Below are 12,767 nucleotides of genomic sequence, written 5' to 3'. Positions count from 1 at the left end.
TCTTCCCCCCCCTTTTGTTTTGCCCTCCGCCAGATGAAAAGGTGCAATTACTAACCTTGTTTTCCGGATCATTCCACCGCGACTCTTGGAGCCGTCACATCTCTGTCAACACGGCTCGCTCTCTAGCTCAGCTCCATGGAAAAACACCCATCTCTCTCTCTCTCTCTCTCTCTCTCTCTCTCTCTCTCTCTCTCTCTCTCCCCCTATCTCTATCACTCCCTGTCTATCCCCCTCTCTCTCTCTCTCTCTCTCTCTCTCTCTCTCTCTCTCTCTCTCTCTGTCTCCTCCCCTCGGTCGTCCCCTCGCTCGGTCTCGACAGCTGCAGTGCTCTGTCTGCCTCCTCTGTCGCTCTTCCGTCAGGCTGTAGGCTGATTGAATTTTAAGTCATGTTAATCCCACAGAACAGGTACTGAATGAAGGAAGGAGACACAGCAGAGAAGAAGGGAGAGAGAGAAAATAACAGAACGCAGGGGGAAAAAGCTGCTATGTATTTTTAGAAACCTCCTCTCCACTCCAGGGAGGTTTTCTCCATTTTTTCCCTTTCCTTTCACTTGTCCTGCCTTCACTCAGTCACTTCTCCTCTTCTTCTGTCCATTTATGTGCATCTGCATCCTCTGAGTTTTATTGGCTCGCTTTGTCTCGATCTGGTGTAGAAGAGTGTGTGATTCCCAGCGAGGAGCAGAAGAGAGTACCGCGATCTGTCTCCGCCAGCGTCAAGCATCGGACGAAGGGAGGGAGGGAGAGAGAGAGGGAGGGAAAGAGACGTGAAAATGAGGAACACGAGGCAGGAGAGATGGAGGGTGGTGGGGAGACAAGGTGAGGAGGAGATGAAAGAGGGAGTTAGTTAGGAGGAGGAAGAGTAGGAGTGATGACGAATTAGAGGGGAGGGAAAGGAAACAGAAGAGGGGCAGAGTTTTTTTCTCCACTATGTTTATTCGACACCCTTCGAGTCACCAGTTACTTGTCAGATTTTACATACAAATCGTAAATTATATATATTTATCTAAATTATCAACGTCTATATATAGCCAGTAGTATAGAGCTGTAGCTTCACTGGCTGAAAAATCTAAATCCAGCATATGGGATATTTGAAAGGATCCGTCCATCAATATTTTTTATCGTCAACAAATTGCAGAAAAAGACAGAAACCAACAATTATCTCCTTTTTCTACCAAGCCTGCTTTAGTTTATTTGTCTCCCTTGTTGTGCAGAAACTATTAAAAACACATCAGTGAGCTATAGCGTTGCACTGGGTGACATATCCCGTCATTACGATGAACATGGGCAGTTGAGTTTAATTTAAGTCAGCTCCCACATACGCTGTCCTGGTGCCGTAAATACTCACCAGTGCACCAAACGTAGATTAATCTGCGGCTGAAAATGATCCCCCAACGAATACACTATTTACTCCGGTTTGAATTATTTCTACTAACAACTGCAGTTCCCAGCTGTTGGAGGAAATCAGTGAGATCCTTTCTAATACAAACAAGAAGATTTAGAATTGTCAGTTGGCACATATGGGAGTGTGGGCTGTGAGCCGCAGACTTTCAAGTGAAGTTTTCAACAAGCCCATTGTTTTTCGACTTTTGATGAAAGTTGTTGATGGTAGAAAATGTACAGAACACAGGTTTCAGTATATGTTTAAGGTGATGTAAGTATTTCAATCTTTTTCTCGCTTAGAAACGACAGTGAGAATGAGGACGGTCTTTCTGCCAATTCATGTAGTAGTTAAGTGAATTAAAGTAGTCATCAAATCCTGCATATATCTGTACCTCCTCACCTTTACACACCAGGTCAATCTCTGTGCAAAGTGGTTTGGTCCAAATTACTTTTTTTAATACCTTAATCACAATCATCTACCGGAATATAAGCTATATCAAAAAATTATAAGAAATGATTAACACATGTCGTCAAACCCTTAAGACAAAGAAATGTTATTGAGGCTTAATTTGACTATAAATAACTCTTAATTAAAAGATAACACAAATTCAACCGCACATACAGACGTTGAATTCAATTGACACATATAAGCAAACATAAACACTGAACAAAGTCTTGTATGGACCAATCAATTAGTTGGTGGGGCTCTAATTTTGCTGACACTTCTTTACTTGAGCCAAACTTTGAATGAAGGAGTATTTCCACACTGGTATTCATACTTTTACTTCAGTAAAGTATTCCTTGACCACTGATGGAGGGTTAGGTCGAGAGAAGAAGGACGGATGGATGAGGGAGGGAGGGAGTAAGAGGAGGCGATGGAAGTCAGCTGGTGTGACAAGAGAAAGTGAAGCTCTCAGTGCCTCAGGCAACTCTGGGTCAGAAAAAGATGAGGGGGGGAGGCAAAGGAGAATGATTAAGAGAGAGTGAGCAAAGATCTCTGGGGGCGTAAGGGAGATAAGTGAGGAAGGGAGAAGCTAGCAAGGGATAGAAATGAGAAGTGGATGGAGTGATAGCATGGCGATAGGAACGAGTGGAGCTGATACGACTTCAAACGGTGGTCGGGCGTCAGATTTCTCCACTGTGCCGAAAGCTGCTTGAAATAGTCTTTAATGCAATACGTGTGTGTGTGTGTGTGTGTGTGTGTGTGTGTGTGTGTGTGTGTGTGTGTGTGTGTGTGTGTGTGTGTGTGTGTGTGTGTGTGTGTGTGTGTGTGTGTGTGTGTGTGTGTGTGTGTATTGTGTGCTTGCAGAACCTATAACATCAGAGGTTTCGGATGTGCTTCTGACATTCACCTCTGTGCAGATGTGTTTTGTCAACGCAATCAGATGATTACTCAGAAAGACGGGAATAAAAGATGGCATAAAGAACAGATTTTGTTGTGTTATGGACAAATATCTCAATTTACTTTCTTCATTCACTCCTCCATCTTCTTAATATTTCTCAATCTGTTCCAGTCCTCCCTGTGTATCTCCACCTTTCATGCCTTTCATCCCACTTTCATGCGCCTCCATTATTCTGTCTCGACTTTATTTTTATCTCTTGCTTTCTCCCACTTTACTGTCGCCCCAATATAGTCCTCCCGTGGACCAGTGTATTTCTGACCCAGTAAACCAGACCTCCCCCAAAGCAAGGTCCAGCAAGGAGAAGTTTGATATATAATTTTGCCCAATCGCAGCCCGTTTACAGCACTCCGCCTTTATGGCTCGTTGATTCACAATTAATCAAACCTCTAGTGGTTTGGCACCCAGTCCTCTCATCAGTGAGAGTGACCTTGCTGAATGAAATAAACTAGCATGACCTGCTGCTGGGTGATGGATGAAGTGGGTTCACCAGGCAGGAGGGAATCTAATTACTGACCGAGTTGTTGGGTTTGCATATTTACATTTATACACCGCGTAAACTGTAAATGAATTACATTTTTTATGAGAGAAATTATCAGCAACCAGAAATCAGTGGGGCGAGTGTCCTTTAGAACGTTCTTGCGACCACAGATCAATCAAGTGCAAGTAAGCTGCACTGGGAAGTCTGTTTCTCCCCTAGAGTGAGAACCTAGCAGAGAGATTGGCAGGATCTTTTTTAGTTCATTCTGAGTAATTCAGCACTTAATCAGAAAGAGGGCAGACCTGCTCGGGTTCGGTCAGGCCAAATTAGCCCTCAAAGTGAACACAGTTGCAGGAGAGTCGGCCTACTGACCCATGTCTGAACGATTCCCTCGCCTTTTCTCTTTTTTATATTGTGTATTGTTTCACTGGTGGTTTCAGCAAAATGGAAACATGGTGTCCGGTGTTCACGTCCCTTGTTTTGCCCGCTAGCATGAACACACTTAACTCACGGTGTCACAGATATTTATATTATTGTGTCACATGTGAAGGCTTAAGTATGATTTTAAGTACCTGGGAATTCACACTTTTTTATCTTTAGCTGAAATTGAAATTAAAGTCGTTGAAAGCTGAGATTCACCTATTTAAAGGTAACCTGTGTAATGTGTCCACAGCATGCACATGTGCGTGCATGACACATTACACAGTTCTTCACTGATATCTCACTATTCCAGTGATCCAAAGGTGCCAGGAGAGGCAGGCAAGAAGAATGCAACCTGTAACCATGGATTTACACAATGCAGGATGTAAAATACACAAACTTTGCAAAAGTATTTCACATGTTAGTTCACAATGCATTCAGCTGAGAAACCTATTAATTTGTTGCTCCACCGGACACCCTTTAACTTCATATTTTGTGTGTGTGTGTGTGTGTGTGTGTGTGTGTCACAAGAGAGACAGAGTGGGGGTGACAGATTTTTGATATTGAGGAAATTTAAGACAGCAGCCCATATGAACCAAGTATATAATGTGTATTAGTCATTTGGCTGGTTTGTCATTAAGTGAGGACAATTCTTATGCATAAATGACTCACACTGAGTTTCTGAGACACTGTGGCTAAATATAGACAACACCAAAACACACAAAAAGATATGCACTCAGTGAGCGCCTGTCCACACAGACATGTCGCACACAATCACCAGTGTGTCAAACGCTTCCATTCACACACACACACACAACATTTCACACATGGACACACGTAGAAAATGCATTCTGTAACCGACGCAGAGCATGATTGACCACACACACTCAGAGATTGCCTTGATCACATGATTGCACACATAAACACGCGATGGCATCACACAAATCAGGACGTGGACAGCTCAAACTGCAGTTAGCCACACGCACCTCACAAGGCTAAATGAAATGAGCGCGCTCGCACACTTGCTCGGCTGCGATGTCAGGGGTAAATGGTGTGGAGGTTTAAATCGAAGGGCAGATCCTCCGCTATTTGTCTCAATCTGGGGATAATGAGAGACAAGGGCAAACACGCATGCACGCACATGCACAAGAGCCAGACAACACCGCCTTCTAATTTTGCTCTTAGAGCCGTTCGCATGTCATTTTGCAATAGTAATAGGTTCTCCAAATGATTTCCCAGTTACTGCTGATGGACCCTTTTACCAGCCACGGGCAACAGTCAATGGAGTACGAGAAAAAACATGCTGGCCTCATTTGTCTACATTGCTTTAAGTGTAAAATCTTGACAAATGCACTCCGACGTAAAGACACGGGGCGGAAATAACTTGAGGGATATGTTGGTTAAACATGCAATCCAAATGTTTGGAAGTTTGAGTTGCTTGACTGGGTTCTGTGCTACTGTGGAAAATAACAACAGTCTTTTGTGTTTGTGGCCTACATAAATGGATCCGTACCCAAATGCAATGAGCTGTTGGAAAGGGGCTGTTAAACGTGGGAATAAAGAGCTGGGAGGTGCCAATGACTTCAAGTGTGCCGGTGCCAGAGCCCTGGTGTTGGTCATGCAGGCTACCTGGCACGGCTCCCTGGCACAACTCTATGGAACGGAGCAATGTGTCACCTGTGCTTTCCCCGCTGTTAAGGCTTATAAAGGTTTGCTACAGTGAGCTTCTGCTGCCAGACGGCCATTTCAGCACCACGGTCAGCGCACACGAGCACACACACACACCGTCTCGTGATAAGAAAACACACACACACACACACACACACACACACACACACACACACACACACACACACACACACACACACACGTAGTAGTAGGAGGAGGAGGAGCCGGAGCCCTCATGATCGAGAGCGTTAAAAAAAAACAAATGTGAAGATCTATAAATACTGACTAGAAGATCACAGGCAGCCATGATAAGACTATAAAAACATTCAAATAAATAATGCATGATGTTCTGTGCTGAGAAAATCTTGACAGTTAGAGTACATTCTGTAAATAAGAGGCAGCTGTTAGTCATTTCGTGTACCGGCCTCCGCTGCTCCCTGAAAATACAGACTATTGGGGTTTCTAGAATTAAAGGCATCATGCTGAGCCACACATGGAGGGGAATAATCAAATATGATCTTGTCAGTTGAGTCAACGTTTTCTATTTGGGATAGCTTTCTCATTAGGAGTCCTGCTATCTTTGCTCAATATGTATTAGTGTGCGGATACTCGGATGAATCACCTTTTCACTTCTGACTGTAGACATCAATAGAGAGGAGCCCATTAGATGAGATGCATTAGTTTGACAGAACAGTATATTGAGACTAGGGCCATTATCATGATGGTAAATGGGAACTGGTAGAATTATATTATCTACTCACATCATGTGAAGGGAGACGCTCTCTGCATTACTTAAATGTTTTTACTACAGGAAAGCTGCTTTTAGACATGCACTGAACTCTGGATAATTTCCTGACATTCTCCACAGGGGCAATATGTGTACATGTATTTTAAGTTTCTCCGTACATAAGTACAATCTGCTTTCTCTTAAAAATAAATTTGAAGTGGCATGACATACTGAAAAAACACAGGGCACTTAATTTCTGCAAAGTACACAATGAAATATGACATTGTGTTCGGGAGAATGACGACAATATGATGACTGGAATCCTGAAAGCCTAAAATCCAAGGAATTATGTTATCTTCCTTTTTTATTTTTTATTTTACTGCTATCAATGAATATATCGGACACATATTATTCCCAATTAATTGTTATCCTCTTTCTGCATGTGTGGGAATACATTTCTTACCAGGAGTACTGACACCCAGAAACAATTACATAACCTGACATGAAAACGTGTTTCGTAGGGATTATTCTTGAATGTGAAGTCAGTACTCACTAATTAGACAAATGCTTGTTTAGTGTGTAGAGGTTTTCTATAGGATTTTAACATTGAAGGTCACAATTAGCAGCTCGAGATCTCGGTGTAATATTTGATGCAGACCTCTGTTTTGATGCTCAAGTGAAGAATGTTTTTCAGTCGTGCTTCTATCAGCTTGTTTCCGTCTGATTTACATCAGGTTATAGATGCTTTTATTTCTTCTTACCTTGACTACTGTAATGCTCTTTGTGCTGGTATCAGTCAGAGCTCCAGTTATTGACTCCAACTGGTATAAAACACTGCTGCCCCAATTTTAACAGGCACAAAGACATATGAACACATGACCCCTGTGTTAGCCCACTTACACTGGCTGCCCGTTTTTCCCCGGATTGATTTAAAAATTGCATTGATCCCTTTTAAAGCGTTAAATGGCCTTGCTCCAAATTACTTTAAGGATCTATTGATTCCTTATGTGTCTGGGCGTTTTCTGAGATCAGGGGATGCAGCTCTACTGGTTGTTCCCAGATCCAGGCTTATAACTAAAGGTGACCGGGCCTTTGCTGTGGATCACTCTACCTCAGTACAATCAGACAGGAGTCTTTAGAAGCTCTTCTTAAAACTCTCCTTTATCGCAAAGCATTTATGAAAACTTAATACGTTGCTGGATTTTATCTTCCCGCTCTTGACATTTTATTATTTGCTTTATTTCACTTCCCAGTGTTTTTATGTTGTTGATCCTTCTGTTGTTTGTATTGTGGTTTTTATTGCTGTTTTGATTGTTCTTCTCTGTGAAGCACTTTGTAACCTTGTTAAGAAAAGTGCTATACAAATACAGCTTATTATAATTTGAAGTTAATCCGTAGCAGAAGAGAAGCTTTTTATTTTCCTTTTTTTTTTCTACGCTTCAGTTATTGCAGAAGCGACTATCCCATGTTATTATTTCTATACATTTTCCAGCTCCAAAATACATAAACGGGAATATTTAATGGTTTTACTCAGTTGATGTTTGTGTATTGAAAGAGGGTTTGGTCTAAAGTAATTAACACGTCATAGTAAAATAATTTGTTGAAATCCTCTTCATGTTCTAAGAGCCATCAATAAATAAAGTTATCTGGCTCTCGCAGGACTGTAATAAACATGTCTAATCATTTCATTCGGACCAAATGAAATGATTTGCTGGTGAACATGTCAGTCACTTACCAATCTGCCAACCTGCGCGCACTCCTTGCATGACCGGAGTCTTCACAAGCTGGAGAGATAGACACTGCTAAGTATAGTCAAGAGCCGGAGAGGGAAGAATAAGTCACGAAAAAGTCGTCTTCTTGCAGTTTTCAGGTAGTGATGTCCAAGTGTTTCCGGGGCGAGAGGGTGGATGTATCGGCTGCATATCATAGCCTGCTCTTGCTCGCTTTTCCAGGATTACCAACCCTATCTCTAAGGTGTGCTTGCATTGAGAATAAACAATAGATTTGGGAAAAACTGACGGTCGGGTACTCTCTCACCTAATAATTGTGCAGTTAGTGAACTGCTGCATCTTTTTGCGTACTGCCCCTTTAGGGTCGATTTACTTTCTGCTGATCAGTTGGGATTTCTCGTTTTATCTCCCCGCTCCTCAGATTGTGTGAACCAAATAAACAGTGGCCTCAGAAATAAAATGGGGCTGCTACAGTATGTTACACTTTACAGAAATACCATTGCCTTAAACTCTTTAAACTATGACTGAGCTGCCAAAATGAGTCACAGCTACTAAAGGGAGGATGACGGGTAGAAGTAATGTGAAAAATAATATTAGTGCTACGGCCTAATAATACTATAGACGACATAAATAACCCTGAAGTGAGAAAAACGTAGGCTGAAATGTTGTGTGTCATGGTTTTAGGTGAGGCTTAATTAAAACTGACATTAAGCTGCAAATTAGAATGAACATTGCTTTAGTGTGATAGTTAGACAGGCAATTGTTTAAAATGTATCTTTGATATAATGTAAGTGGAAGCATTTGATTGCAGGTAGTCAGAAATGAGATATATTTAGGTTTTTATCCGACCACTGTGTGTTCTCTAAAGGAAACTATTTCTAGTTTCATTCCTAAACTAAAAACAACTTGAATCGGCCGCGGCATGCTGTGAGTTTGTTCATTATAAATACTGCAGTGGCTGGTGTTGGTGGGTTAACTTTAGTAGCACATCGATGGAACCACTATGCGGTCTATAATCTGAAACAGCACAACAACTGAGGATATGTTGCTCAATTGTAAAAACAAGGTAATTGTAGTTAAACAAGAAATAATGTGTCAGAAGTGTTGATTTGAGGTGACGCTCAATACGTCACAGTCTCGGTATTGACGACATGTTGCTGAGAAGAACTCTCGCTCTTTAAATTCGATGAGTGAGCCGATCATTCACAAGTTCAAGTATAATTAACACAGAGGACCAGACACCTGCTAACAGAGAGTGAGACGACGCGCTCCGTGGGTTTGGAGCACATCACGAGTCATTAAATGCGTCACAGGCCTACTGCTTAAGGTTTCCCAAAATACCACTGAGGAGCGATCTGTTTTAATAAGCCTGTGTCTCAGGGTCCCTGAAAGAGTCAGAGAAGGCTTTTTCTTTCAGCGAGTGCAGCGCCCCGTTTTGTTGATACCACATGAGTCTGAGTCACAGTGTTTAAGGAAAACACGTCACATATTAGCAGTGATGAATGTATCTGCTCTCATAGTGAAGAAAATCCAATCGTAAGACCATTTAAGAATCATTTTGTGACATGTTGAGCTTTCACTGGGTTATTGTGCGTCTCTGTCAAGAAACGTACCTTCGCTGTATCCACTCCCCCTCCCTCATCATCTCATCTTCTGGCTCGCCTTGTAATTTCCAACATTTTCCCCGGAGATGAGTGTGAACTTTAGCAAACCCTGTAAATCGTCTGGGATTGTCATGTAAGCGGTTAGAGCTGCGGTTAGAGTTCAGAGCGCTCGAGGAAAAACTGTCATTTCCTTTAACGCGGAACAAAATATTTTGAAGCCGCACAGCATTTGCTTCTTAAACGGCTGTTAACGGAGGAACTGGGTAAATCACCCAGCGCTTTTTTTACAGTAAATTTAATTCACTGTAAGGTGCTGAACGCTGGTACAAATTGGTTCTTCTCCTGAGCACTGTAGTTATGCTACAGATATCATAACAACAGTGCAGTAGCGGTTGCATTTCCCCAGTGGCGTACTTTGTCTAGGATGTCTGGCAAGTTCAGCACCATGGCCAGCGCCGGCTCCCAGACAGGCAACTGAAACATACTGTAATGAGAATGTTCTCCCATTACTGAGTTGGAAATAGCCGAGCGTATCTGACATATCTCAAAGCTTTAAGATTACCTCTCCTCCCAACTTCTGGTCCTTTGCATAGCGATACTAAGTGTTTTCCAAAACTAATAAGGGATCATAGCTGGATTTTCACCACCACATGAAGCCTCAAGTGCACAAATGCATGCAGAGACACACGCGTGCAAAAGTGTCATTCTGGAAAGGGAGGGTCTTTGTCGGTTTATGTTTTCATATTTTATCAGATTGCTTTTACACCCTGTGAGCTTATTCACATTGGAAATGTTTCCGGCCACAGCTCCCATGATGAAATGCAAGGTGAAAATTGCTCTGCCCTGGACTGGTGATAGGAGTTATTACCGGAAAGATCACCAATCAGATTTATTTCCCTGAGATAAAAGCTCTGTGGCAAATGTCAAACACTGGCTCCAGATTTAATTTCTAGGTACAGCCATGAAGGGTTCATGTACAAATCTGTTGTGAGGCGGCTGGAGAGAGTGTGAGAGTAAAAGCAAGATGGCGAGGCTAAATATTCAAGCCACTGTTGCTCTTCCTCTTGGCAGTAAAGTCTTTTCAGAGTGGGCTTCATGGTTGTAAAGGCCACTGGAAATAAGAAGATGGTTGGCGTAGTGAATATTCAGTGGTTACTTTAAGGAAGAGGACGAGAGGCAAGAAGTGCAGAGGAAATTAGACGGCAGAGAGACCGAGTTGAGAATGAGGGCATGCTCTCAAAGCTGAAAAAAGAAATGGAGGAAGAAATGTGGTCACAGTTGTCTGTCTCATCAGCACCGAATGTGACCCATTCACTTGTCTCCGGACACAAACAGATGCTGTCACACGAGAGTGTAAACAGACGCATGCATGAAGTGGCTGGCCTGCTGTTCCGACAAACCAATCAGTGGACAACAGCAAAGTCATTAGCGGCCAACTGAGACCAAAACATCTTAGCAGCATGACACTGAGTGTTTGCACGTGTGTGTGTTTGTGAACATCTTGTCACCCCGCATCCACATGTGTCACTGTGTGCTTGTTGTTGTGTGTCCACATGTGTTGTGTTTAAAGCTTTTTTTCTAAGTCTTCCATTTGAAATGTTTGCGTTTGTTTTTCATGCATTTGCTCGCTCTTGCCTTTAGGTTGCTGTATAGTGTGTGTGTGTGTGTGTGTGTGTGTGTGTGTGTGTGTGTGTGTGTGTGTGTGTGTGTGTGTGTGTGTGTGTGTGTGTGTGTGTGTGTGTGTGTGTGTTTTGATCTTGTTTATGTGCCCGGGCCAGTGGTTAGGGCATGACAGATGGGGATAGGGAGACAGAGGAGGAAAGGAGAGAAAAGACAAATGACCTGACAGCTCCCCTATTCAACTCCTAATCACTGAGGGAGTGTGGAGGCTGTGTATGACAGAGGGAGGCAGTGTTTGTGTTGGGAAGACAGAGATCAGCGGTGTGTGTTGTGAATTTGTGTGTAATGCTGAGCACAGCTTTGTTAAAACTGAAAAATCTTGTCCAGTCTTTGATGCTCTTTCTCTGTTTTGCATCAAGCAACTCCACATTTAGTGCGAGAAATAAAAAACCTGACAGGCAATATTCAACAATATGTGTGTATTTCCGAGAAAATGCGAAACCTGAACTCCACCATGAGCGGGAACAGAACATCCTTGTTCACAAAGGACTTTTGGAGGAGGGTGGATCCAGGTGAGCCGTGGATCAGAGACCCCCCTGCCTCAGCAGAGGACCCAGCATGTTCTTGCCTTTGTAAGCCAGTATCAGGATTTGAAACCTTCAGTGAGCCAGTGGATTGAGTGCAGGAGCAGAGTGACACCCTGAGTTGTTATTCCTTTTCCAGGTATTTTCATCTTTGACTCTCTGATAGATCTGTTCGGAACCTCAATCCATTCTCCTGATTCCTTCTGTTGCCTGTAAGGTATGGTGGTCGACGGTTTGGTGGAACTTATGGTTACTTGTTTTTGTTGCCTTTCTAGTTTGTTTTGCTGATCTTGCTCAGAACATTACAATCCGAGTTTGATTTGATCTGTGGAACCTTCCCTCAGATCAGTTTCGGGGGGCGTGTGCATACACATTTCTTTTTGTCATGACATTAGAGAGAAAGCTTCTTTGCATAGTGAGCAAATGTCTGCACAGAAACGTTAATATGCAGAGCAGCTCCAAAAGTACTTAGTCTCTCATTTCTTTGCTGCTTTAGTGGAGTGAAATATTTCATGACACAGACCCCACTGACTCGCCTGCTTTGCATCGTGACAAATGACACCCAGTCCCTGTGCAGACACTTTGTAGACAGTGAGAACACATAAAATAGCAGGTGGTATGTTTTTTTTTCTTCTCTCCCTGAAGATATCCAGACTGCAAATTACTGTCAGCGGTAAATTCCGTCTATATTAACAACAACATTTGAGTGTTGGACAAATTAAAGTCGAAATAAAGGAAACCCCTGAAACGAGCAGCTGCAACAGTAACTGTTTCAAGGTGGCACTGTGTTGAGTTGACTTGTGTTCCCAGCCGGGGACATCGATACTTACTTCACTATGTTGCTTTGGCAATCACCAGTAAAGCTGATTGCAGCGATAACAACCGGCTGTGAGCAGAATGGCAATAAAACCGACTTTTCTGTTGATAAACCGAGTGCTGCGAGAGTAAGAGAGAGGGTCGACACAACCAGATGCCATTTTGTAGGTGGAGGAGTAAAAAAAAAAAAAAAGTCCACATGTGATTTGGTTTGATCCAAACGGAGGCAGTGACTTCTGATACTGAGCCGTGTGAGTGCAACCGCGTGGATGTAAACTCAAGCATTAATTCACATTTGGACGTGTTTATATTGCCACTAAAACTACTACACTTCCTG

At 42.7% G+C, this 12,767-nt stretch overlaps 2 protein-coding genes across 5 annotated transcripts in view; one reads left to right on the top strand and one right to left on the bottom strand.

Moving 5' to 3' along the window:
* LOC118102798 (leucine-rich repeat and fibronectin type-III domain-containing protein 4) overlaps positions 1-188 on the bottom strand; it is a 37,782-nt gene extending 37,594 nt beyond the window's left edge. The window contains exon 1 of one of the 2 annotated variants that reach the window (XM_035149317.2): positions 56-188. The gene's annotated coding sequence lies outside the window, so the exon portion shown is untranslated. The remainder of the gene's footprint in view (positions 1-55) is intronic. The other variant, XM_035149318.2, reaches the window with a different exon arrangement.
* pcxb (pyruvate carboxylase b) overlaps positions 1-12,767 on the top strand; it is a 265,171-nt gene that overhangs the window by 189,445 nt on the left and 62,959 nt on the right. The window lies entirely within an intron of this gene.

Source organism: Hippoglossus stenolepis, chromosome 23 (assembly GCF_022539355.2).
Source record: "Hippoglossus stenolepis isolate QCI-W04-F060 chromosome 23, HSTE1.2, whole genome shotgun sequence".
In the NCBI taxonomy this organism is placed as follows: Eukaryota; Metazoa; Chordata; class Actinopteri; order Pleuronectiformes; family Pleuronectidae; genus Hippoglossus; species Hippoglossus stenolepis.
This window is presented reverse-complemented; position numbering and strand designations above follow the sequence as displayed.